The sequence below is a fragment of the Boleophthalmus pectinirostris genome, unplaced genomic scaffold (assembly GCF_026225935.1).
Source record: "Boleophthalmus pectinirostris isolate CB_2022bp ecotype Guang Dong unplaced genomic scaffold, ASM2622593v1 HiC_scaffold_1, whole genome shotgun sequence".
Taxonomy (NCBI): domain Eukaryota; kingdom Metazoa; phylum Chordata; class Actinopteri; order Gobiiformes; family Gobiidae; genus Boleophthalmus; species Boleophthalmus pectinirostris.
The window spans coordinates 35,615,384-35,639,479 of record NW_026570970.1 but is presented as its reverse complement, the minus strand read 5'-3'; positions in this window follow the sequence as shown (position 1 = coordinate 35,639,479).

Below are 24,096 nucleotides of genomic sequence, written 5' to 3'. Positions count from 1 at the left end.
AACTTAGAGATCCTCAGGTGAGTCTAGTCAAACTCAGAGCTCCTCAGGTGAGTCCAGTCAAACTCAGAGCTCCTCAGGGGAGTCTTGTCACATTTAGAGCTCCTCAGGTGAGTCTAGTCAAAATCAGAGCTCTTCAGGTGAGTCTAGTCAAACTTAGAGCTCCTCAGGTGAGTCTAGTCAAACTCAGAGCTCCTCACATGAGTCTAGTCAAACTTAGAGCTCCTCAGATGTTTTTAATCAAACTCAGAGCTCCTCACGTGATTTTAGTCAAACTCAGAGCTCCTCTTGTGAGTCTAGTCAAACTTAGAGCTTCTCAGGTTAGGCTGGTCAAATTTAGAGCTCTTCATGTGAGTCTAGTCAAACTCTGGTGAGTCTAGTCAAACTCAGAGCTCCTTGGGTGAGTCTAGTCCTGTTAATTATGTTTCATGCCATCCTGTGGAACATTTCTGAAAAAGCCTTAACATCTCGACGGAGACCAGACAAGTATACCGACCCAACAAAAAAACTACAAGTTAAGTGGCATAATTGTCATTTAGACCTCGACAAACGTGTCCTGAAATGTCCCTCCCAGTGTGTCAGATGCCCTTCCCAGTGTCTTCATGTGGTCTTATTCTGTGTAAAAGCCGCTAACCCTTTAGTTTAGACTTGCTCCTGGTCCTGGTCTCCTTAGTCACTCTCCCTTTTTTGTTTGAAAGTCAAACTCCTAAAAAGCACCATGAACACTTGATTTGAACACAGGCTCTGGAAAGTGTGCCGTTTAAATCAATTTTGTTTTTTTCTTTAAGTTTCCAAAACATCGTAAAACTTTTTTCAGCTCCACCCAATCTGAGATCAATAAACTCTCCCTTCCCCTCGAAACTGCATCTAAAATACACTAATAACACTAATCGAATATGAAGATGGTGAATTCCAGTGAAATAATTCTCTCTTCTTTCTTTTTTGCAGTGCACAGAAGAGCACAAACGTTCATTCATAAAACAAACCCAGTGAGGTTTGAAGTAAACGCTGAGTGAAGGCTGCGGATTTGGGTTTTGTCATGTGACCATCTGAAAGTCCAGAACAAAATGTGTGAAGCGGAGAGGGAGTATGAAGGAAAGAGGAAGGGGAGGGGAGGGAGAGATGAGTGAGAAAGAAAGAGAAAGAGAGAGAAAGGTGAGATGGAGGGGAGAGACGAGACGAGCGAGGAGGAGGAGAAGAAGAGAGGATGAGGAGAAGCGGAGAAAGGGAGTATGAAGGAGAGAGGAGGTATGGGGAAAGAGGGGGATGAAGGAGAGGAGGAGAGGAGGTATGGGGAAAGAGGGGGATGAGGAGGGGGTAGGTGGACGGACTGTTGGGGACCCCACCCTTGGCACGGGCACACAGCTGAGGGTGTGTCCCTGTGCTCCCTCTGATCCCTGTGTTTTCACAAAGTTTCACAGGGAAATGAGAAGCAGCTGAACGGTGCAGCCCGAGCCACTGCAGCCAGAACCAGAACCAGAACCGTTTCAGCCAGAACCAGAATCACTGCAGCCAGAACCAGAACCATTTCAGCCAGAACCAGAACCACTACAACCAGAACCAGAATCACTGCAGTCAGAACCAGAACCAGAACCAGAACCAGAATCACTGCAGGCAGAACCAGAACCACTACAGCCAGAACCAGAACCACTACAACCAGAACCAGAATCACTGCAGTCAGAACCAGAACCAGAGCCACTAGAACCAGAGCCACTGCAGCCAGAACCAGAACCATTACAGCTAGAACCAGAACCACTACAGCCAGAACTAGAACCACTACAGTTAGAACCAGAACCACTACAGTCAGAACCAATACAGTTAGAACAAAAACCACAGCAGCCAGAACCAGAACCACTACAGCCAGAACTAAAGCTACTACAGACAGAACCAGAACCACTACAGACAGAACCAGAACCACTACAGCCAGAACCAGAACCACTACAGACAGAGATAGAACCACTACAGTCAGAACCTGAGCCATTGCAGCCAGAACCAGAACCACTACAGTCAGAACCAGAGCCACTACAGCCAGAACCAGAACCACTACAGCCAGAACCAGAACCAGAACCACTGCGCTCACCACAGAGAGATCAGTACTGAGCATTGAGTTCTATTCCTTGGTACTGAACTGGAGTGAGACTTAGTTGTAGCGTGACTGGAGCAGGAGGCGCAGTGGGTCATGGAGGCTTTCGACACAGTGGCTCAGTGATTAGGCCTCACAGTCTCTGGTTTGTCTCAGGTGGGGCCTCTGTGCTCGGAGTTTGCATATTCTCCTCGTGTCCGGTGCCTGGTACTGGAATCCCCCGTCAACATAAAACACGAAACAACCTCCAGGTACTGCAGATAAAGTCGAGCACGGGACCTGGAGAGTTATTCAGTCATCTCAGAGTGACACACGGATCAGTCTGGTGTGAGCCTGGTTAAAGAAGCAGCGCAAGAAACACAACTCACTGTAGTCACGTGTAGACAGGGATGTATCGGGGTGGTACGGGGGTGGTACGTGGGGGTACGTGGGGGTACGTGGGGATACGCCGTCCACCCACTTTGCCCGACTTAATATATAAAATAAATAACTAATATAAAACAGCTACAACTTAAATGTCAAACTGGACCTATTGGCAATGATGACAACAACCTGCACAGGCTCATGATGTTTGCCCTACTGTCCTATAGTGACCTGAGGGACCAGGACTGAACCAGGACTAAACCAGGACTAAACCAGGACTAAACCAGGACTAAACCAGGACTAAACCAGGACTAAACCAGAACTAAACCAGGACTTAAAACCAGGACTGAACCAGGATCCTTATCAGGACTTAACCAGGTTTATGAGGCCGTCAGATCCTTATCAGGACTAAAACAGGACCAAACCAGGATTAAACCAAGACTAAAACAGGACTAAACCAGGACTAAACCAGGACTAAAACAGGACTAAACCAGGACTAAACCAGGTCTAAACCAGGACTAAACCAGGTCTAAATTAGAAATAAAACCAGGTCCAAACCAGGACTAAAACAGAACTAAATCAGGATTAAACCATGTCTAAACCAATACTAAAACAGGACTACACCAGGTCTAAACCAGGACTAAAACAGGATAAAACCAGATCTAAACTAGGAATAAAACCAGGTTCCAAACCAGAACTAAAGCAGAACTAAACCAGGATTAAACCAGGTCTAAACCAAGACTACAACAGGACTAAACCAGGTCTAAACCAGGTCCAAACCAGGTCTAAACCAGGTCTAAACCAGGACTAAACCAGGACTAAACCAGGACTAAACCAGGACTAAAACAGGACTAAACCAGGTCTAAACCAGGACTAAAACAGGACTAAACCAGGACTAAAACCAGACTGGTGCAGAGCTCCGCACGCAACCACTGACCAATGATTTGTGGACACCCTGTTCCGCGGACTCTGGGTTCTCTCTCTCTCTCTCAAGTCCCAGATTAGTCCTGGTTTAGTCCTGGTTTAGACCTGGTTTAGTCCTATTTTAGTCCTGGTTAAAACCTGTTTTGGTCCTGGTTTAGACCTGGTTTAGTCCTGGTTCATATGTTCTAGTCTCTGGTTTATATTCTGTAGGTGATTATGAATGGTGTTAATATTAATTACACGATTCAGCTTCATTTTGAGTAAAATAAATAATAATAAACATCAAATATTACTGATTTTTACTGGGCTGACGTGGGCGAGATTCATCACACCGATGGCGTCACAAATCACGCACCCCCACTTAAAAAATCCCCACTACACCACTGCTTGTAGACTTACTCGCAATACATAACCAAGGCTTGTGTCAGTTGAATAATCACTGCAGACCTCCATCTTGCCCCCCACCCTCCTCCTGTCTTTGCCCCGTCAGAGGCTCCTCTTCTGGGGTAAGGTGATCTGCTGCAGGTGCCTCTGTCCAGGTGACCATCTCTGTTTGGCCCTGAACGCCTCTGAAACCGGAGACGCCTTAAACTGTCCTCACCTGTTTTTAGAGGGTCCATAAACGCCTCGTCACTGTCCTCCGCAGACAGGGGGCGCCGTGGCTTCGAGGGGGCACCTGACAATCAAAATGTCCCGCCGTCACACTCCACTAAACTCAGTCAACAGCGAATGTCAGTGGCATTCGAACGTGCTGTGAAAAAATAGCAGCACCTGGAGGACATGTATCAGGAGAAGCTGGTTTTGAACTTTGAACTTGTTCTGCATGTATGTCTATGGTGTAAAGTTCAGCAGTTACCATGGTGACACAACGCGCACATTAGCAAACACTACCAAAGGAAGTTTTAGATTGTCTGAAAATCTAAAGAAAAGAAACAAAATGAATTTCAACAGCACATTTTCAAGAGCCATCAGCATGTTTGCGTTCACGTTCTAGAATCTGATGTCATGTTTCAGACGGAGGGCAGGGGCCTGTAGAATCCGTGTATCATTCGTTCATTCGTTTTTCAATATAAAACCAAAAATAAGAAAACGAAAAAACAACAGTTTTCTTCGCTATTTGTCTCCAAAACCAAAATGAAAAAACATAACAATTTGTTTTTTTCAGTTTTCGATTTTGTGTTTAAATGAAGAATGGAAAAAACGGATAACGGCCGTTTCCCGTTTACGTGACTTCAGTGACTGCGATGCCGAACTTTTGCACCGGGTACGGACTGAACTAGTACTGATCCAGGTCCGAGACCAGACGGGACTAGAGCGGGACCAGACCAGGACCAGAGCGGGACTGGGGCGAACTCCAAGCTTTGACTCTGAGCCTCCGCGGGGTCCAAGCCTCAGCTTCGAGCTCCGGCCCTGCCGTGGGCTCTGAGCCTCCGATCTGGTCTCGGTCTTGTCTCGGTCTTGTCTCGGTCTCGGTCTCAGGCCCGCTCTGGTCCCGGTCTGGTCCCAGTCTCAGTAGCGCTCTGGTCCCGGTCTGATCCCGGACCTGGTCCATTTGAACAAAAGCTCTTTGTTCGGTTCGTTTCGTTGGTGTGAAAGCGTCAGTTGGATGCTTTGCACCACCTGGAACAGCCGCGGTTCTGGAGCAGCCCGTCCGGACCTGTAGTCCACAGCGCATTCTCATTTCCCCGCACGAACCAGCGCGGAGACGATGACACGGAACCGCTCGACCGCTGGTCTCGGTCTCAGTCCTGCTCTGGTCCGCTCTGGTCTCGGGCCTGGATCAGTCCTGGTTCACTCCGTACGCGGTGCAAAAGTCCGGCATCGCAGTAACTGAAGTCACGTAAACGGGAAACGGCCGTTATCCGTTTTTTCCATTCCTCATTTAACACAAAATCGAAAACTGAAAAAACTAATCATTATCCGTTTTTTCATTTTGGTTTTGGAGACAAATAGCGAAGAAAACTGTTGTTTTTTCGTTTTTTTATTTTTGGTTTTATATTGAAAACACGAATGATACACATTCTGTAGAACTCTGCGGGAGATTTGACTGTTTATTTACAGTTTGTGTCGACAGTGAAGACGCTGAACTTTGTCCCAGTTTTGATTTCACGAGGATCGGCCCAAAGACACAAAGCTGCACTCTGACGGTTAAACAGCGAATGTTACCACAGAGTTCTGACCTGTCCTCCAGATTCTACAATGTCCTCATGTCACATGAACACAATCCAAACCAGCAGTAGTAGTAATAGCAGTAGTAGTAGTAGTAGTAATAGTCGTAGTAGCAGTATTAGTAGAAGTAGTAGTAGTAGTAGTAATAGTAGTAGTAGCAGTATTATTAGTAGTAGTAGCAGATGTAGTAGTAGTAGTATTAGTAATAGTAGTAGTAGTAGTAGTAGTAGTAGCAGTAGTAGTAGTAGTATTAGTAGAAGTAGTAGTAGTAGCAGTAGTAGTAGAACAGTAGTAGTAGCAGTAGTAGTTGTTGTAGTATTAGTAATGGTATCACTAATAGCAGCAGAAGTAGTAGTAGTAATAGAAGTAGTAGTAGCAGTAGTATTAGTAGTAGTAGTAGTAGTAGTAGTAGTAGTAGTACAGAAGTAGTAGTAGCAGTAAGTAGTAGTAGTAGTAGTAGTGGTAGTAGTAGAGCAGTAGCAGCAGCAGTAGTAGTAGTAGTAGTAGTAATCGTGTCACTAGTAGCAGTAGTAGTAGAATCAGTAGTAGTACTTGTAACAGCAGAAGTAGTAGCAGCAGCAGTGGTAGTAGTAGTTGTAACAGTAGTAGCAGAACAGTAGCAGTAGCAGTAGTAGTTGTTGTAGTTGTAGTAATAGCCTGACTAACAGCAGTGGTAGTAGCATTAGTAGTAGAAAAGTAGTTGGAGCAGCTGCAGTGGTAGTAGTTGTAGTAGTATTAGTAGTAGAACGGTAGTAGTAGCAGCTGCAGTGGGCAGTGGTAATAGTTGTAGTGGTAGTAGTAGTAGTAGTAGTAGTAGAACAGTAGTAGTAGCAGCAGCAGTGGTAGTAGTTGTTGTAGTAGGAGGAGTAGCAGTAGGTTTACTTTCCAACCACATGGACCAACCTTATCACACTCAAAATGGACTTGTGTTTATGTGTAAATATTTGTGAGTAACTCGAGTAACACATCTGCAGAGACTGAAGAGACACATTAAAGATCAGAGTGAGCACAGTGTGATCAAAACTCTCCCACAGTCTGAGACCAGAGCTGACTGGGCCTGCACACAGCGGCCGCTCCCTCACTCAAGTACTCTATTTTGTTATATAAGTAAAAGTACAAATACTGGGGCAAAAGTAAAAGTATAACATGAAAAAATCTATCATATACAAGTCACTTTTTTCATGGTTTGGGTGTTTCCTGTGACTTTTACTCCGGTGTGACATATATTAAAATGTTGACAGTGAAGTGGTGAGAGGTTCTAGTCTTGTGTGTGAGTATCTGCTGCTCCTGTTCCTCCTGCACCACTGTCACTTCACTCTACTGCACATGTCTCCTGCAGAAAGAGCCTCTGTTCTGTCTGTATCATGTCAGTCGATCGCACCATTACTTCTGTAACACTGAACAATTGAACATTTAAACAAATATAAAGACGACTGAGAAAACTGAACACAAATGCCCCAAAAAAGAAAATCAGATTTTACAGATTACAAACTGCAAGTCGTGAAATCTGCAGCCGAAAACGATAATTGAGCAGCAGAAAGAAAGTTTGGAGTGAGAGAGAAACTTGTGACACTGGGAGGATGCACCATGAAACTTTCCTGAAGTCACTGGATGGATGGACAAAGTCTGGACTTCAGTGACACTGAAACCATCCTGTCGGGATTCAGAAAGACCCGAATAATACACGCATCAAGAATCTCAGACTTCCAGTCACTGCACAATGCATACTGGGAAGGATTTTCAAAAAAAGTGAGCATCAAACCGCCATGTTTGTTTTCCCAGTGGGATGCGTTTTATGCTCCACATACAAAATGTTTGCTGCAAACTCAGGATGATTTAGGCAGCCAAAGGTTTCCTTTTTGGTACTTCCTATGGATCAGTCCTGCCCATCACCTTCACCTTTCACTATTTTTCAATTCCGCTGGAAAAAGAAACAACAAGAGGTTTACAGTCACACACATCTGATTCCCTTTTGCATTTATGGAATTCGCAAACAAATTTCTCAAGCTGTTTTCTGCTGTTAGGATCCAACAACCACACAATTACGATGTCCGAATCCCAAAACTAAAATATGACAATATCAGAACCAGAAACAAAATGTGATATGGTTCAAAAGACTTGAAAAGATCGACTTTGTCAATAGACGCATCCCACTGGGAAAACAAACTTGGCAGTTTGATGCTCACTTTTTTTTGGAAAATCCTTCCCAGTATGAACTGCACAATCATCGGAAGTCCGAAATTCTTGATGCGTGTATTGTAACTGGAACTGATGCTGAGTCTGACGACAGCGACACAGAAGAGGAAGCGACGCTCTGTTTACCTCCGGAGGTCGAGGAGTTGTTCAGAAGTGACACCGAGGATGAAGAATTGAATGGATTTAGTGATTTGGAGTGAGATGGAGAGTTTGGTAAACTTGTTCTGTTCTGTTGTTTATGTTATAGTTTATCTGAAGAACTGTTCATATGTGACGTTAACAGTCTGTTGTTCTCTCTTCTATTGTTATTACTACAACTTGACTTTCTACGTGAAATGTCAGTTCCTGGTCTCTGATTTTATAAAAGAAAATTCCCCCAAAAAGTGCAATTTACAGTCCAGAGCGACTTTTAATCCAGTACTTGTGAAACTTTTCTGGTGGCGAGTCCATCACCTGCTTGTTTTGGTGATGAATTGCTTTATCTAGAATGTTCCACAGTTGAGATTAAACCTCTGACGGCTACATTACAGGTCAGATCTGTGGAGAGTCGCCCCTGTATTCAGAGCGAGAATGATTGTATTTTGAGCAAAAGGAACACTTGTAATGAATAAATGCTAGATAGATGCTTTTAATGTCATACCATGAAACATCTCCATGGAGAAACTGACAGACCCTTCACTACTTTTCTGGTGGAGGGCCCGACAAATGCTTCATGGAGACCAAACCAGACCAAGTTACAGGTCAGATCTGTGGTATTTTTGAGCTATAAAACCACCTGTAATTGAAAAAAAAAAATACAGGTGGTCACACTGTGGAACATTCCAGGCAATTCCAGCAATGACGTATCCATAGAAACAAGCAAATGACAGAAAACGACAGAAACCCACAACCAAAAAGTTACATACAGTAGTGAAACTTTGAGTGTTGCAGTTTTACTTTTGTGCTTCGTGAAAGACGATCATGTTGAAGTCAAACGTGAGCGCCACCACACCTTCAGGAAAAAACACGAGGCCAAACACATGAGTAGAAGATGATCCCTGAGATGTTTTAGGTGTGGAGATCCAGAGAGCGGACGTCTTCACTGCATTACTGTATCACTTAAGTATTGCTGTGTTTCAGATGACATCACTACATTCTATAGGACAATCATATGTAATACAGATGGAGGAAGCTAGAAAGATTTTTGTTCCGATGCAGGTTTGCGTCGTCGTACAGTGAGTTCTTGGCTCAAGTCACTAATAGAAATGATCAGGTTCAACATTTGCGAATTTACCTTTTGGGGATTTCAGAGTAAAATATAATGTCATCAATAAGGAAAACTGTCTCTGAGCCCATCTGTGAGCCTGACATCATCACATTAGAATCTGAAAACCACGACAGACAGATGTTAAGAAATGTGATAAGAATTGTATAAAATGACTCTTGAGAGTTTTTAGCCAGGTTAGAAATGTGTTACCTCCTCAAAAACAGACCTGGAGTTGTGTTTTGTTGCATTCACACATGGCTGAGTGACCCTTAGGGGTGTGACGGTACGAAAATCACGGTTCGGGACAATCCATGTGTCATTCGTTCATTCCTTTTTCAATATAAAACCAAAAATAAGAAAACGAAAAAACGACAGTTTTCTTCGTTATTTGTCTCCAAAACCAAAATGAAAAAACGGATAACGTCTGTTTCCCGTTTACGTGACTTCTGTGACTGCGATGCCAAAATTTTACACTGCATACAACTGAACCAGGACTGATCCAGGTCCGGCACCCGAGTGCGACCAAGTATCTCGGGGTCTTGTTCACGAGTGAGGGAAGGACGGAACGGGAGATTGACAGGCAGATCGGTGCAGCTTCGGCAGTGATGCGGTCGCTGTATCGGACCGTTGTGGTGAAGAGGAGCTGAGCCGAAAGGCGAAGCTCTCGATTTACCGGTCAGTCTTCGTTCCTACTCTCACCTATGGTCATGAGCTCTGGGTAGTGACCGAAAGGACGAGATCGCGGATACAAGCGCTTGAAATGAGTTTCCTCCTCAGGGTGTCTGGGCGCTCCCTTAGAGATAGGGTGAGGAGCTCAGTCACACGGGAGGAGCTCGGAGTAGAGCCGCTGCTCCTCCACGTGGAGAGGAGCCAGTTGAGGTGGCTCGGGCATCTGTTCCGGATGCCTCTGGAGCGCCTCCCTCAGGAGGTGTTCCGGGCATGTCCCACCGGAGGAGGCCCCGGGAAGACCCAGGACATGCTGGAGGGACTATGTCTCTCGACTGGCCTGGGAACGTCTCGGGGTCCCCCCGGAGGAGCTGGAGGACGTGTCTGGGGTGAAGGAAGTCTGGGAGTCCCTGCTTTGGCTGCTGCCCCCGCGACACGGCCCCGGATAAGCGGATGAAAATGGATGGATGGATGGATGGTTTTGGAGACAAATAATGAAGAACAAGAGTTGTTTTTTGCGTTTTCTTATTTTTGGTTTTATATTGAAAAACAAATGAACGAATGACACGCGGATTGGGGACGTACTTCGGTTTTGAGGTCATGGTTCAGTTCATTTTCGGTACAGTATGGAATAAAACGCAAAACCATTGGTGTGTTTATTAAATCAACAATTTGTCTGAACATTACACAAACGGGGAAATGCAAAGTGCTGCTTGATAAAACTAATAAGTTAAATAAAATATTCCCAAATAAGCAACAAATGTATGAAATATTATAAAAAAATAAAATAAAATAATTCCTTGTAAACAGTAAACAAAACTTTTCAATATTTACAGAACCCGTGTAATTGTTTTTGATCATTTTGTTGAATTTTGTTGTTCATCTTCTTGTATTCTGTGATTATCTTTGAACTCTGTTTTATTTTTATTTATTATTATTATTATTATTATTATTTTATTTTTTATTATTTATTTTTATTTTTTTCTTTCAAATTTGTTTTATTATGTGTCAAACAGTCAAGCATGAGTGAGTGTGTGACTGTGTGTGTTTGTGGTTGTGTTGATTTTGTTGTTTTGATGCTTATTTGAATTTATGTATCCCACTGTCTGCCCTACTGTATCTGTCTTTTGTCGTTGTATTTATGAGGACCCCTTCAAGCGTCAAGCCAAGCGTGATGGATGAATTTAACTAATTGTTTATGGAACAAACCATTCTGCACTGGAGCACTGTAACACTTTATTTTGTAATTGTGTTTTTATACGTGTTTTGTGGATGAATGAAATGTGAAATGTGGAACCTGCCTCTCAAATCTGCAAAGCAAATTTACCTACGGATACGAATAAAGCAACCTAACCTAACCTAACCTCGAAAACAAGACAGCGAGACATCTCAAGGGGCTTATCCTCCAAACAAATAAATTCAAAAAGTAAAGCACAGCACTAGCAGTTCCAGCATGAACTTTTACTCAGTCTTCATATTTTTGGCCAGACAAAGGGTGCGGGGGCGAGAAGAGTCCGTGCCGGCGAAAGGCGAAAAGTGAGGACCAGGGCATGAAGACCGTAGATTTGTTGAGGATTCACTTGGTTCGAAGAGACGTAGTCAAGGCGGGGGGCAGTTGTTTTCAAGGTGGCCACCCTAAATATAAAGCGCTGCGGGAAACACTGCCCCAATCACGGACCAGTTCCTTGTGAATATTAAAGAGTCAAGCTTCCATGTAGCTGCACATGTAGAGGTGGAATGGAACACAGTGCACAGTCCTGCACCGAACATCCCATACTGAAACAGTCCGATGTGAATACATGTACCGCTACACCCTTAGTAACCTTGCATTATTTGTCTGTCTACATCTCCAAAGTTCAAAATGCTCTGTTCCACTTTGTGACATCATGTATTTTATTTATTTATTTATTTTTTTAATTTTCAAATTAAAATCCTGAAATCATCCAAATAACTCCAATCAAAGTATGTGGAGTTTAAAAACACAGCGGAGCACTTCCTGTGATCACTGACATCACAAGGTGGAACAGAGTGTTTTCTGTTTGAGAGAATAACTGAGAGAATGCAGGGTTTGTGTGTTAAACGTGTGAATGAAACAAAACACAGCACCAGGTCTGTTTGTGATGACGAAACATTAGAACATTGAGCAGAAAACAGAGTAATATGGACCGTGTAAAGGTTGTATGGTGGAGGGTGTGCCAGCTGTTTATTCCATGGAGAGGTTCTTGCTTTGCCTCCATGGAATGTTCCACAACATGGTATTAAACGGATCTGTCTTGCATTTAAATTCAATTACAGACATCTTTAATTGCTCAGAAATACAATGAAAAACATCTCAGCAAATCTGACCTATCACTCGGCCTTGTGGTGTTCTCTGCTTGTTTCCGTGGAGGCATATGAGTTTAATGCATCCTCTGCTTGTCTGATCCTCACTACTTCATCCTCTGCTCCACCTGACCCTCTCCATCCTCTGCTCCTCCTCTGCTCCATCTGACCATCTCCATCCTCTGCTCCATCTGACCATCTCCATCCTCTGCTCCATCTGACCCTCTCCATCCTCTGCTCCATCTGACCATCTCCATCCTCTGCTCATCCTCTGCTCCTCCTCTCTGCTCCACCTGACCCTCTCCATCCTCTGCTCCACCTGACCCTCTCCATCCTCTGCTCCATCTGACCCTCTCCATCCTCTGCTCCATCTGACCATCTCCATCCTCTGCTCCTCCTCTGCTCCACCCTCTCTCCATCCTCTCCCATCTGACCCTCTCCATCCTCTGCTCCATCTGACCCTCTCCATCCTCTGCTCCATCTGACCCTCTCCATCCTCTGCTCCATCTGACCATCTCCTCTGCTCCTCTGACCATCTCCTCTGCTCCATCTGACCCTCTCCATCCTCTGCTCCATCTGACCCTCTCCATCCTCTGCTCCATCTGACCCTCTCCTTTGCTCCTCTGACCATCTCCTCTGCTCCATCTGACCCTCTCCATCCTCTGCTCCTGTAACACTCTCCTCTGCTCCATGCGACCCTTTCCTCTTGTCCATCTGACCCTGACCTGACCCTGTCCATCCTCTGCTCCTTCTGACCCACTATCCTCTGCTCCTCTAACCCTCTCCACCCTCTGCTCCATCTGACCCTCTCCATCCGCTGCTCCTTCTAACCATCTCCTCTGCTTCTCTACTCCATCCGACCCTCTCCTCTTCTCCTCTGACCCTCACAACCCTCTTACCTGGTTGGACATTTACATTGATATAAAATGACAACTTACTCATCGTAGTTGGTCCAAAACATCTCATTTTATTTTAGTTTTAAGGAATAAATGCAGTTTTGAGTCTCTGCACTGGTGTGGGTTAATATTGAGTATTTGCAGATACTTGAAGCAGTATAAGAAATGAAAAAGCTGGATCGGTACATCCCTAAATTCTGACCCTCTCCTCTGCTCCATATATCCTCTGTCCCTCCTCTGCACTTGCACAAACCACCTCAGTTTGGACCTCGTTCCCCACACTTAATCACTCCAACATAAAACACAGGCTGAGATCAGGTCATATTTCCAGCCTCACTCTTCAGAACGCGCTGACCTTTTCGTACGACTGATGTGATTCCTGCTGCGAAGTACATATCTGTTCACAGCTCACTCCTCACACAAAACGCATGAAGTATGTGTCCCTCCCCTGTCCGTGCGCCCGTCTCTGGGTTAAATATGTGTCCCTCCCCTGTCAGTGCGCCTGTCTCTGGGTTAAAGTTGATCCTCTCTCCTCCTTAACCCCTGTCCCGCATGAGTAAAAGCAGCACTAAACATGACAAACGCTTTCTTAATAAAAATGTCACATACCAGTCCAGCCCCGACTAAAACTAAGACAAAAATGTACAGTATATCAAAGCCTTATAAGGGAGGGCATCTGACTTGTTACGATTTATACTGGTCATTATTCTAAGTTGAACACTGCTATAGATAAAATGAGCTAAAGTAGTTTAAAGGATTGTAACTATTAAAGGAATATAATCTATTGTATACCACATGTGTATTTTGAAAGTTTAAAGAGCCCATATTATAACGATAGGAGAAGACCGGCCACTCCAGGTTGAGGTCTTCAGGAAGCCCACACACACGGACCAGAACCTGCCTTTTGATTCTCACCACCCACTGCAACACAAACTTGGAGTTATTTGGACACTGCAACACAGGGCTCAAGTGGTGCCTGCAAGCACAGAGGGAAAAGAGAAAGAAGAACAACATGTGCAGAAAGCCCTCTCTGTTTGCAGATACCCAAAACCAAGAGAACTAAAAAACAGGACGACAGAGAATCAGAACCCAGGAGAAAGGAGGTAACTATTCCGTACATGGCTGGTGTTTCTAAAAAACTACAGAGGATTTTCAGACAACATGAGATCTCAGACTATTTCAAACCTGCAAAGACTTTAAAACAGAAACTGGTCCACCCAAAAGACAAAACACCGAGCCACAAACAAAGACTGCAGTGAATGCTACAATGGAGAAACTAAACAGCTACTTCACAAGAGAATGTACCAACACAGACGAGAGAGCAACACAGGACCTCAGTCTGCTGTACATCTCCACTTAAAAGTCACGGGCCACTCATTTGAGGACAGCGAGGTACAGATTTTAGCCAGAGAAAAGATTTGGTTTGAGAGGAGAGTGAAAGAAGCCATTTTTGTTAAGTAAAGACAATCCTTCTCTAAACAGAAATGGAGATCAGACTCCATCTATCTCCTATTTACAACTCCATCCTCAAACCTAAAACAAAACAAACAAGAGAACAACAGGTGTATCCAGGTCAGGTCCAGAGGTGAGGAAGCTCCATTATGGCCATGAATTGTTCTGCTAATTAGACCCCACCCCCAGTACAGGTCAATAGGCTGAACTAACAAACAGAAAATGTAAACAAGTAGGTGTGTTAGTTTCAGAGTAGTTAGTTAGCTCCTCCCTGCAGACAGATATAAGGAAGTGTCCACCAGCGTCTGACCAGAACTGAAGAAGCAACTTGGATGAGCTGCGAAACATCTTCAACCAAACTAACTTTTGTCCAGTCGACAAACTGAATTTTCTCCTCACCGTGGATTCTACCTGGATGACTGAGGGATTCTTCACAGCCCATATAATTCTATTTTCTGATCTATGTTCTAATGTTTCCTCATCACAAACAGACCTGGAGTTGTGTTTTGTTTCATTCACACATATTTAACACAGCTGTTAACTTGAAAACTACCTCTTCATGACATCACAAAGGTGGAACAGTGCATTTTGACTTACATTATTAGGTTATTTTTTCAGACCAAGAGTTTGTTTTCATACCTGACGGTTTGGACTGCTCCCTGCACTCTTCCTCCGAGTCACGTGATGTTGCTGTGACGTGTCGCTCAGCTGAGTAATACAAGTTTTGGCGCTGTCGTCCTGCCTCCTCTAGTAGGAAGACAGCACCAAAACTTGTATAAGTCCATCTGCAGTCCGACTTCCTTAAGATAGTATCCCAGGTGTGTGAGAGTAAAAAAGGTCCTCGTCCCGGTTTAGCTTCCCATGGGCATGTTTCCGTATTTCGACTGAATCTTTAATCCGGCGATGATGTTTGTTTTCCTCTGTCTCAGTGATGCTTGCTCCGTACCCGTCCATGATGTGGTTCTCTCTTTTACAGCAGTAACAAACAGCTCATTTGAGTTGTTCCTGTTCTGCTTTGTGTTCTATTTCTCCTGTGTAACATTTCTGTTCAAGGAAGGATTCTGTTTCTTAATGACAAACTGAGGTCCACTATTGCTCTCTCGTCTGAGAGCAATAATGGACGTCAGTCTGCTGTACATCTCCATCTAAAAGCCACAGGGTACTCCTTTGAGGACAGTGAGGTACAGATCTTACCCAGAGAAACAAATTGGTTTGAGAGGGGACTTAAAGAGGCTATTCTTGTTAGGAAATACAATCCTCTTCCTTGATTTCCTTGAACAGAAATGGAGGACATTATTTGTCTCATATTTACAACTCCATCCTCAAACCAAAATCAAAACAAACAAAGAAAACAAAAGGGATAGCCAGGTCAGTGCCAGAGGTGCGAAAGCATCATTATGGCCCTGAATGATTCTGCTAATATGACCCCACACTCAGTACAAGTTTAATAGGCCTAGTGTGTTAGGTGTGTTAGTTTCAGAGTAGTTTCAGTGTAGTTCGCTCCTCCCTTCAGGCAGATGTAAGGAAGTGTCCACCAGCATTTTGTCCACAACTGAAGAAGCTTGGATGAGCTGCAAAACATATTCAACCGAAATAAACTTGCATCCAGCTGACAAATTAAATTTCTTTTCTTTGTCATGGATTCTACCTGAACGACTGAGGGATTTTACACACAACTATGGGCGACATCACACTCCACAGAAGTAAAACCATAGAAGTAAAAACACCCCCACTTTAAGTACAAATTTGAAAGCAGTACTTGTTTTTGCAATTGAGCACATTTTTAGCCATGTAACTGTACTTTTACTTAAATACAAATATGCAGTACTTTTTCCACCACTGGTTATAGTGTATATAGCATGAGAGTGTATACGCAGACCACATGTTTCCTGGTCTCACTCTGCCGTAATCCAATCTTTTTAGTATGTTTTCACAATAACAAACGCACATTTTAAGCCCGTGTAAAACTGGTAGCGTAAACCTTTTCACAAACTAAGAATACCACAGAACACACACACGACTTTAAGTTCCTCCGAGTCGTGCTTTGACTGTTCCAGGGCCCACCCAGTCTGTGCCGTGCCGATGCCCATAAACAGTGCACTTCAGTGGGCCAAAATGTCTGCGAGAGGGGCCAGCCGGAGCTCCAGGGACCAGCTAGCGTGTCCCATACCTTCCCCAGGCCAGCGCACCCTGAGCCGGGCCAAAATGCAACCCAAACAGCCTGGAAGTCACGGAAGATGAAAGCAAAGGAGCAGCGTGGTTTTAATTTGTCAAGTCGTCCACAGGAAATATTACTTTTATTAAAATATGTTGTGCCCGGAGAATTCCCAATGATGGATTTTCCCCAGTGAAATAAAATATTACAAAGCGGAGTTCAGTTTTGTGGATAATCAAACGGTGAAACATTGCAGTCGGTAAGTTGTTGAACTGAATCCACGACTGAAATTATAAGCAGACGTGGTGTTTTTAATAAAGTCGTGTGGTAATAAAGAAAGAGCTCCACCACAAACTTAACTTGAAAACTACCACTTCATGACATCACAAGGTAGAACAGAGCATTTTGAACTTTGGAGATGTAGACAGATTAAAAATAAAGAGTTACTCAAACATGTGAATGAAACAAAACACAACTCCAGGTCTGTTTTTGAGGAGGTAACAACATTATAACATGACTTAAAGCTCACCAGAATCGATTTTGCGTAATACATGACCTTTAACATTTTTAAAGGTGCCCTATGTAACTTTTCTGGTGGCTGAGTTGTCTCCCGTTTGTCTCCATAGAGATGTTATAGCTTTGCATGTAATTTTCCATGATGTTTTTATAAACTGTGCATCTGGTAAATCCGTGTATCATTTGTTCATTAGTTTTTCAATATAAAACCAAAAAATAACTGTTTTCTTCATTATTTGCCTCCAAAACCAAACTGAAAAAATGGACAACGATTATTTTTTTCAGTTTTTGATTTTGTGTTTAAATGAAAAATGAAAAAAAAAAAAAAAAATGGATAATGGCCGTTTCCCATTTACATGACTTCCTTTAGTGCGATGCCGGACTTTTGTGCTGCATACGGACTGAACCAGGACTGATCCAGGTCCGGGACCAGGGCAGACTCCAAGCTTTGACTCCGAGCCTCCACGGGGTCCGAGCCTTAGCTTCGAGCTCCTGCCCTGCCGTGGGCTCTGACCCTCCGGTCTGGTCCCGGTCTGGTCCCGTGAAAACGTGAAAAGTAAAGGAACGGAGAAGTTGGAAATGTAAGTAAAAGTAATTTATTGTTTTATCATTATTCGTTTCACATTGTAGTTCTTCTTCTTCACTTGCCGCTTGATCGATCCGTTGGAAAATAGAGTCCCGTGGTCACTTCCGTTGTGGCTTTGTAATGTGTTGTGGCTTTTTAATGTGTTGTGGCTTTTTAATGTGTTGTGGCATTTGCATTTTGTGTTGTGGCGTTTGTATTTGTTGCGGCGTTTGCATTAAAATAGAGTCCCGCGGTCATTTCCATTGTGGCTTTTTTTGGTGTGTTGTGGCTTTTTGTTGTGTTGTCGCATTTGTATTTGTTGCGGCGTTTGCTTTTTGTTGTGACCCCTCTCGACTTCCGTAATAAGGGATGTAAAAAAAAATAAATAAATAAAAGTAATTGTACTAGCGCTTTACCTCAAGTAACCAGTGGTGTGTGGGGGCAAGGTAAGTTAAGTGTCTTGCCCAAGGATACAACATCAGTATTCATCTGTGAGAGCTGGAATCGTACTGCCAAACTTTGGGTCAGTGGATGTTTATGTCGAAAGCAGGATCCAAACCACCAGCCTTCAGCTCAGAGGATGAGCTCTCTACCAGCTGAATAACAGCAGGTCCCTGTACTTCCTGTTCAAACCAGTGCTGTCAAGTGATTAAAAAAAATTGAGAGATTAATTAATTATGACCTGTAATTAATTAATCTAATGAATCTCTTTTTAATCTCACCTAAAAATTGCTGAGAAAAGCTTCAACTTGAGGTATTTTCATTTGAATTCATTATTATATTATTTTCATAATATCATTAACGTTTTTATAAAAGTATCATCATTACTATTACTAATCTGCATAAATAAACTCAACTTTACAACATATAAACATCACCACTCTAGAGCCACATCAGCCTGATTGACATTATCATGTGTTTTATGCAGTTTTGCGCAAGTCTCACAGAAAAGGAACTTAAAACCGCATGGCTAATTTGCATAAACTAAGTGAAGAAAAAAAAAAAAACACTCTTGTGCGCTGATGTGGTTCAGCTTCTACTAAAGGACACAACTCAGTGGAATATAGATGTTCTCTCTGTGACAGAGGGATGTTGATGGTGAAGGTGAGTCTGTTCTGTGTCTGTGTTGCAATGTTTTCAGAGATCAGTCGTGTGCAGGTTTATCGCAGATGCGGCGAGAACGGAAATGAAAATTAGTCAACAATTCTTTGTGGGAGCGAGCGGAGCAGGACTGCACAGTGCGAGACTGTGTCCTAACAACAAATAAAAACAGATTTTATAATAAGGCAACTCACGTACAGAAACAGTAAAGTTAGAGATTAAAAATAAGATTAACGCGATTAAAAAACATAACGTGCTAAATATGACTGTAATTAATTAATCGCAATTAACGCGATAATTTGACACCCCTAATTCAAACCTGCAGAGCTGATAGGCCCCGCCTCCTCACAGTGACATTTCACTGTGTGAGCAGCAGGGGGCGGTGCACGCACAAATCAAAAGTTCACCTCGGAGTAAGTCCGTGACGTCTGCTTTAATAATAATTGTTGCCAAGATATAAAAAAGTGTGAGCGCAGCAGCAGGAGTGCTCTTTGTGCTCGCCTCCTCCTCTTTAACGCTGTGACAGTTCATCTGAGTCGCTCTGTCGTCACACAAGCTCATTTAGCTTCAGTGTCTCCTGGGTTCATTTACTCAAAGGTCAGACATCCCAGAGCCCACCATCACTGTGTAACTGTTTCTCCATTAGCGTAGCTTGGCCTTTAGCTTCTTTAGCGCCTTTAGCGGTTAGCGGCTAAACAATGGCTCCGTGGTGTGTCTTTCAGTTGAATTTTGCATGCGTTCCTGAGGAAGCACTGCATTATGGATGAGACATGCTAGCCCCAGTGACAGCAGACTTATAAAGATCTGACCGCTTTAAAAGGAGTTCACCGAGTTCAGCTGTGACTCAATGCTCCACTCTGTAACTTTCCTGGAGAAGAGTCCTCCACCTGCTCGTTTCCATCAAGATGTTGCTGTGCTTGGAATGTTCCACAGTTTGACTTTTACCGTGATTTCCATGGAGCGGTGGTGGAAGGAGTTGTTGATTTTGTTAATTAAATATAGACACATATACTCAGTGTTGGGAAGGTGACTTTTATAATGTATTCCCCTACAGATTACAGATTACATACACCAAAATGTAGTTTGTAACATAATCCATGAAGTTATTTAAAGTGAGTAACGTAATCTGAATACTTTAGATTACTTGATTTGCTGTAGAGTAGCAAAGACTAGGATGGTTTAGATGGAGTTTAGACCTGGTTTTAGTCATGGTTTAAACCTGGTTTAGATCTATTTTAGTCCTGGTTTAGCTCTAGTTTAGCTCTAGTTTAGACCTGATTTTAGACCTGATTTTAGTCCTGATTTAGTCCTGGTTTAGACCTGGTTTAGATCTAGTTTAGACCTGGTTTTAGTCCTGGTTTAGTCCTGGTTTAGATGTAGTTTAGACCTGGTCTTAGTCCTGGTTTGGCTCTAGTTTAGACCTGGTTTAGGTTTAAATTGGTTTATTAATTATTTAAATTATTATTTTAGACCTGGTTTTAGGTTATTATTATATTATTATTATTATTATTATTAGTAGTTAGTAGTAAGTAGTAGTAGTAGTAGTAGTAGTAGTAATAATAATAATAAATAAGTAAATAAACAACAAAAGTGCATTATAGTGAGGGACCCAAACTCAAGTTCGCTATAGGGCCCCCAAAATGTTAACTTCGCCACTGTGTGAATGTTCATCTATGCACTTTACTACTTTTACTTTGTTACCTTCCACCACTGTAAACAGTCTGAGTAAACAATAACAAAGGTCGTAAAATTCTTCCTAGTAAATCTGCACATGCAGAAGCAAAACCACAGCCAGAACCAAACATCTTCTGAGTGGATGTGTTTCTTTCAGTGACGCATGTGACGCCATGCCTATCCACCTGTCACGCCCATCTGAACTCTGGGAGATTCATCAGTGACCAGACTCACATCTTCCTATTCCAAGACAAAAAACAAAAAAACACAAAACAAAAAACACGTGTCCAGATGATGAATCCATTCTGTGGGATCATATTTTGTATCTCCAGTGAAGCAAACGCCATCAGTCACTCAGCTCATTTGTCATGATTTAAACGCACATAAAACACAGAACTTTTGACATCATTCTTCTTACAACAGTAGAACGCCTCAAAGCTCACGAGTCCATTTTGCACAATATATGAGCTTTAAACTGTGTAACTTTTCTGGGGGAGGGATCATTACCTAAGCTGATTCATCAACCGGTTTCACTTCATAGAAACCATCTGACCTCGCAGTGTTAGAATTCATTTGCTCGACGGTGGGCGGGTACTTTTTTTATTTAACCAATCACTCCTATTTGGTCATGACGTATGTAATGCACCGCCAGTGTTGGGGAGTAACAGATTACATGTACCGGAGTTATGTAATCAGAGTACAAATTATGAGTAACTGTATTCGGTTACAGTTACAGATTCAGTGAGTGGTAATTTGATTACAGTTACTTTGTTGAAATACACAGTGGTAGTTTCCTGTTTTTGAGCTATATCCCCCTTTCTTTTTTTTTTTCTTTTTTTCCGGTAATTCCACTCATTGCCAGAAACTAAACTAGATATAAACTAGAAATAAACCAGGTCTAAACTAGATCTAAAACAGGTCTAAACTAGACCTAAACCAGGTCTAAACCAGGACTAAAACCAGGTCTAAACCAGGACTAAAACCAGGTCTAAACCAGGACTAAACCATCCTAGTCTTTGCTACTCTACAGCAAATCAAGTAATCCAAAGTATTCAGATTATGTTACTCACCTTAAATAACTTCATGGATTAAGTTACAAACTACATTTTGGGGTATGTAATCTGTAATCTGTAGGGGAATACATTTTAAAAGTCACCTTCCCAACACTGTGCACCGCTAACGGGACTAACTGGTATATTAAGCTTTTCCCAAATCTCGTAGGACAATAATGTCTTTCCCCTTGATAAAATTCACCAAACATTTGCTTTATTCTGGCATTAAATTCTTGATCTCAGGAATCGTCTTCAACATGAAATGTATGGCTCTTTGCTGATTGGCTGGTGCCCGGACTTGCACTGCCGGGGTACTTGCAAACCGTCTAGTGTATTCTGATTCCTGACCTAGTCACTGGAGAGAAATGAAATTGAGAGGAGGCACTAGGTGGCGCCAGACTGGCTATGTTTTCTGGATCCCAGTACAAAAAAAATAAAAAGTCCAGATGAATCCATTCTGTGGGATCATATTTTGTATCTCCAATGAAGCAAACGGCATCAGCCATCAGCTCATTTGTCATGTTTGAAACATGCATAAAACAGAGAGCTTTTTACAACATTCTTCTCACAGCATTAGAACACGGCTCAAAGGTCATCAGAGTCTGTTTAAACCGTGTAACGTCTCTGGTGGAGGGACCATTACCTGCTTGTCTTGTGAGATGTTATTGCGTTTTAGGAATGTTTCACAGTGTGACACGTATTCACCCCCCACCAGAGTAAGTTACAGGTCAGATGAGTGAAGAGGTGACCATTCTTGGAGTTTCAGGTTTACTTTCTGGTCACTTCCTATTTGGAACATGGTGACTAGCGCGTTAGCTATGTCCATTTATATATAGTCATTTCTATATGCCGCCTCTGCAGCTCAGTGACAGAATTCTAGAGATTCTAAGATCTGGTTTCTTAAAGGTACATTTTTTGGTTGGGAGTCCATTACTCTCTTGTTTCTATGCACACTTGGTCATTGCTCTGCCTGGAATGTTCCACAGTATGACATTAAAAAGCTCCGTCTAATATTTATTGATGTGGTATTACAGCTCAAAAATAGGCAGGCATTCTGACTGTGAGCGGGGTCGCCTCTCCGCTGTGGCACTCTCTTGCATTCCTGCTAAATGCCTTGAGAGACTCGTCATCAAAACACATTAAAAGTGCAATACCACCGGCATTTGACCCATACCAATTTGCGGGAACATCTTGAGCACTGGAACAACTACGCGAGGCTCCCCTTTGTTGATTTCTAGTTCTTTAGTTTAGTTCGGCCTTTAATAATTTAATCAGGCTGTTCAAACTTTGAGCCAAGCTACACCATCTTGGACTGAACACCTCACTGTGCAACTGGATTGTGGATTTCTTGACTTGTCAAACACAGAGGGTTAAAGTGTACAAGCACACTTCCTCCAACCTTCTAATTAACACGGGGTCCCCCAAGGATGTGTTCTTAGGCCCCTGCTCTATACTCTGTTCACCCACTGCTTCTTTTCATTTCAACCTCTACCGCCCAACGAGGCGGTAGAGAGGGTGACACATTTAGATTCTTGGGGATGACTGTGACTGAGGAACTGTCTTGGGGCCTACTGCCTCAGCGATAGGAAAGGCCCAGTCACGGCTCTACTACCTGAGGCAACTGAGGAGCGCCAGGATCTCAAAACAGCTTATACCTTGAACTTCTACACCTGTGCCATCAGCAGTGTTTTGACATACAGATTCCTAGTGTGGTTCTCCAGATACTCTCTTTTGATCATGAGTTTTGGGTAATGACCAATGACAAGATTGTGAGGACAAGCAGCCGAAATGAGTTTCTTCCACAGGGTGGCTGGGTGCTCCCTTAGAGATAGGGTGAGGAGCTGAGTCACACAGGAGGAGCTCGGAGTAGAGCCTCGTCCATGTCGAGAGGAGCCAGTTGAGGTGTCTCGGGCATTTGTTCTGATGCTTCCTGGGAGCCTCCCTCGGGGAGGTGTGTCGGGCATGTCCCACCAGAAGGAGGCCCTGGGGAAGACCTTGGCTCCCCCTGGAGGAGCTGGGGGGAAGGAAGTCTGGGAGTCCCTGCTTAGACTGCTGCCCCCATGACCCGGCCCTGGATAAGCAGAAGAAAATGGCTGGATGGTTCTCCAGCGGCACTAAGGCCGATCAGCAGGCACTCCAGTGAGTGGTAAAAACAGCGGGGAAAATCATCACGACCACCTTTCCAGAGATTAGTACCATCTATACCACCCGCTGTCTGAAGAGAGTGTGAGACATCCTGCATGACCAACACCATCCTGCCCAACACCTGTTCCACCTGTTGACCTCAAGAAGAAGGTACAGGTCCATACGCACCAGAACATCTAGACCAGGGGTGGGCAAACTACAGCCCGGGGGCCGTATGCGGCCCTTTAAACCTTTTAATCCGGCCCGCCGAACTGGAATAAATTACAATAATAAACCTTGTTGATGTTTTATTTGTCATGCATTTCCAGCGTTTCCCAGTAGATGGCGCACTATATATACATTGAGTTGCGGTGTATTATGTTGGCCGCAATGCTTTATGGGAAAGTGTTCTTACAGGAGTTATTCGGACCATGAGCGAAGTAGTTGGTGCTTAAGATATAAGACTGCACTGCTTCCATTTTGAGTTGGTAAAAATCAATCAAGGAAACCTACGGACTTCGAGTTGTAATTTTTAATCTGTACAACATTTTGGTGTCAGGTTCTATCACACAGGTGTGTATCTGTGGTTATACGG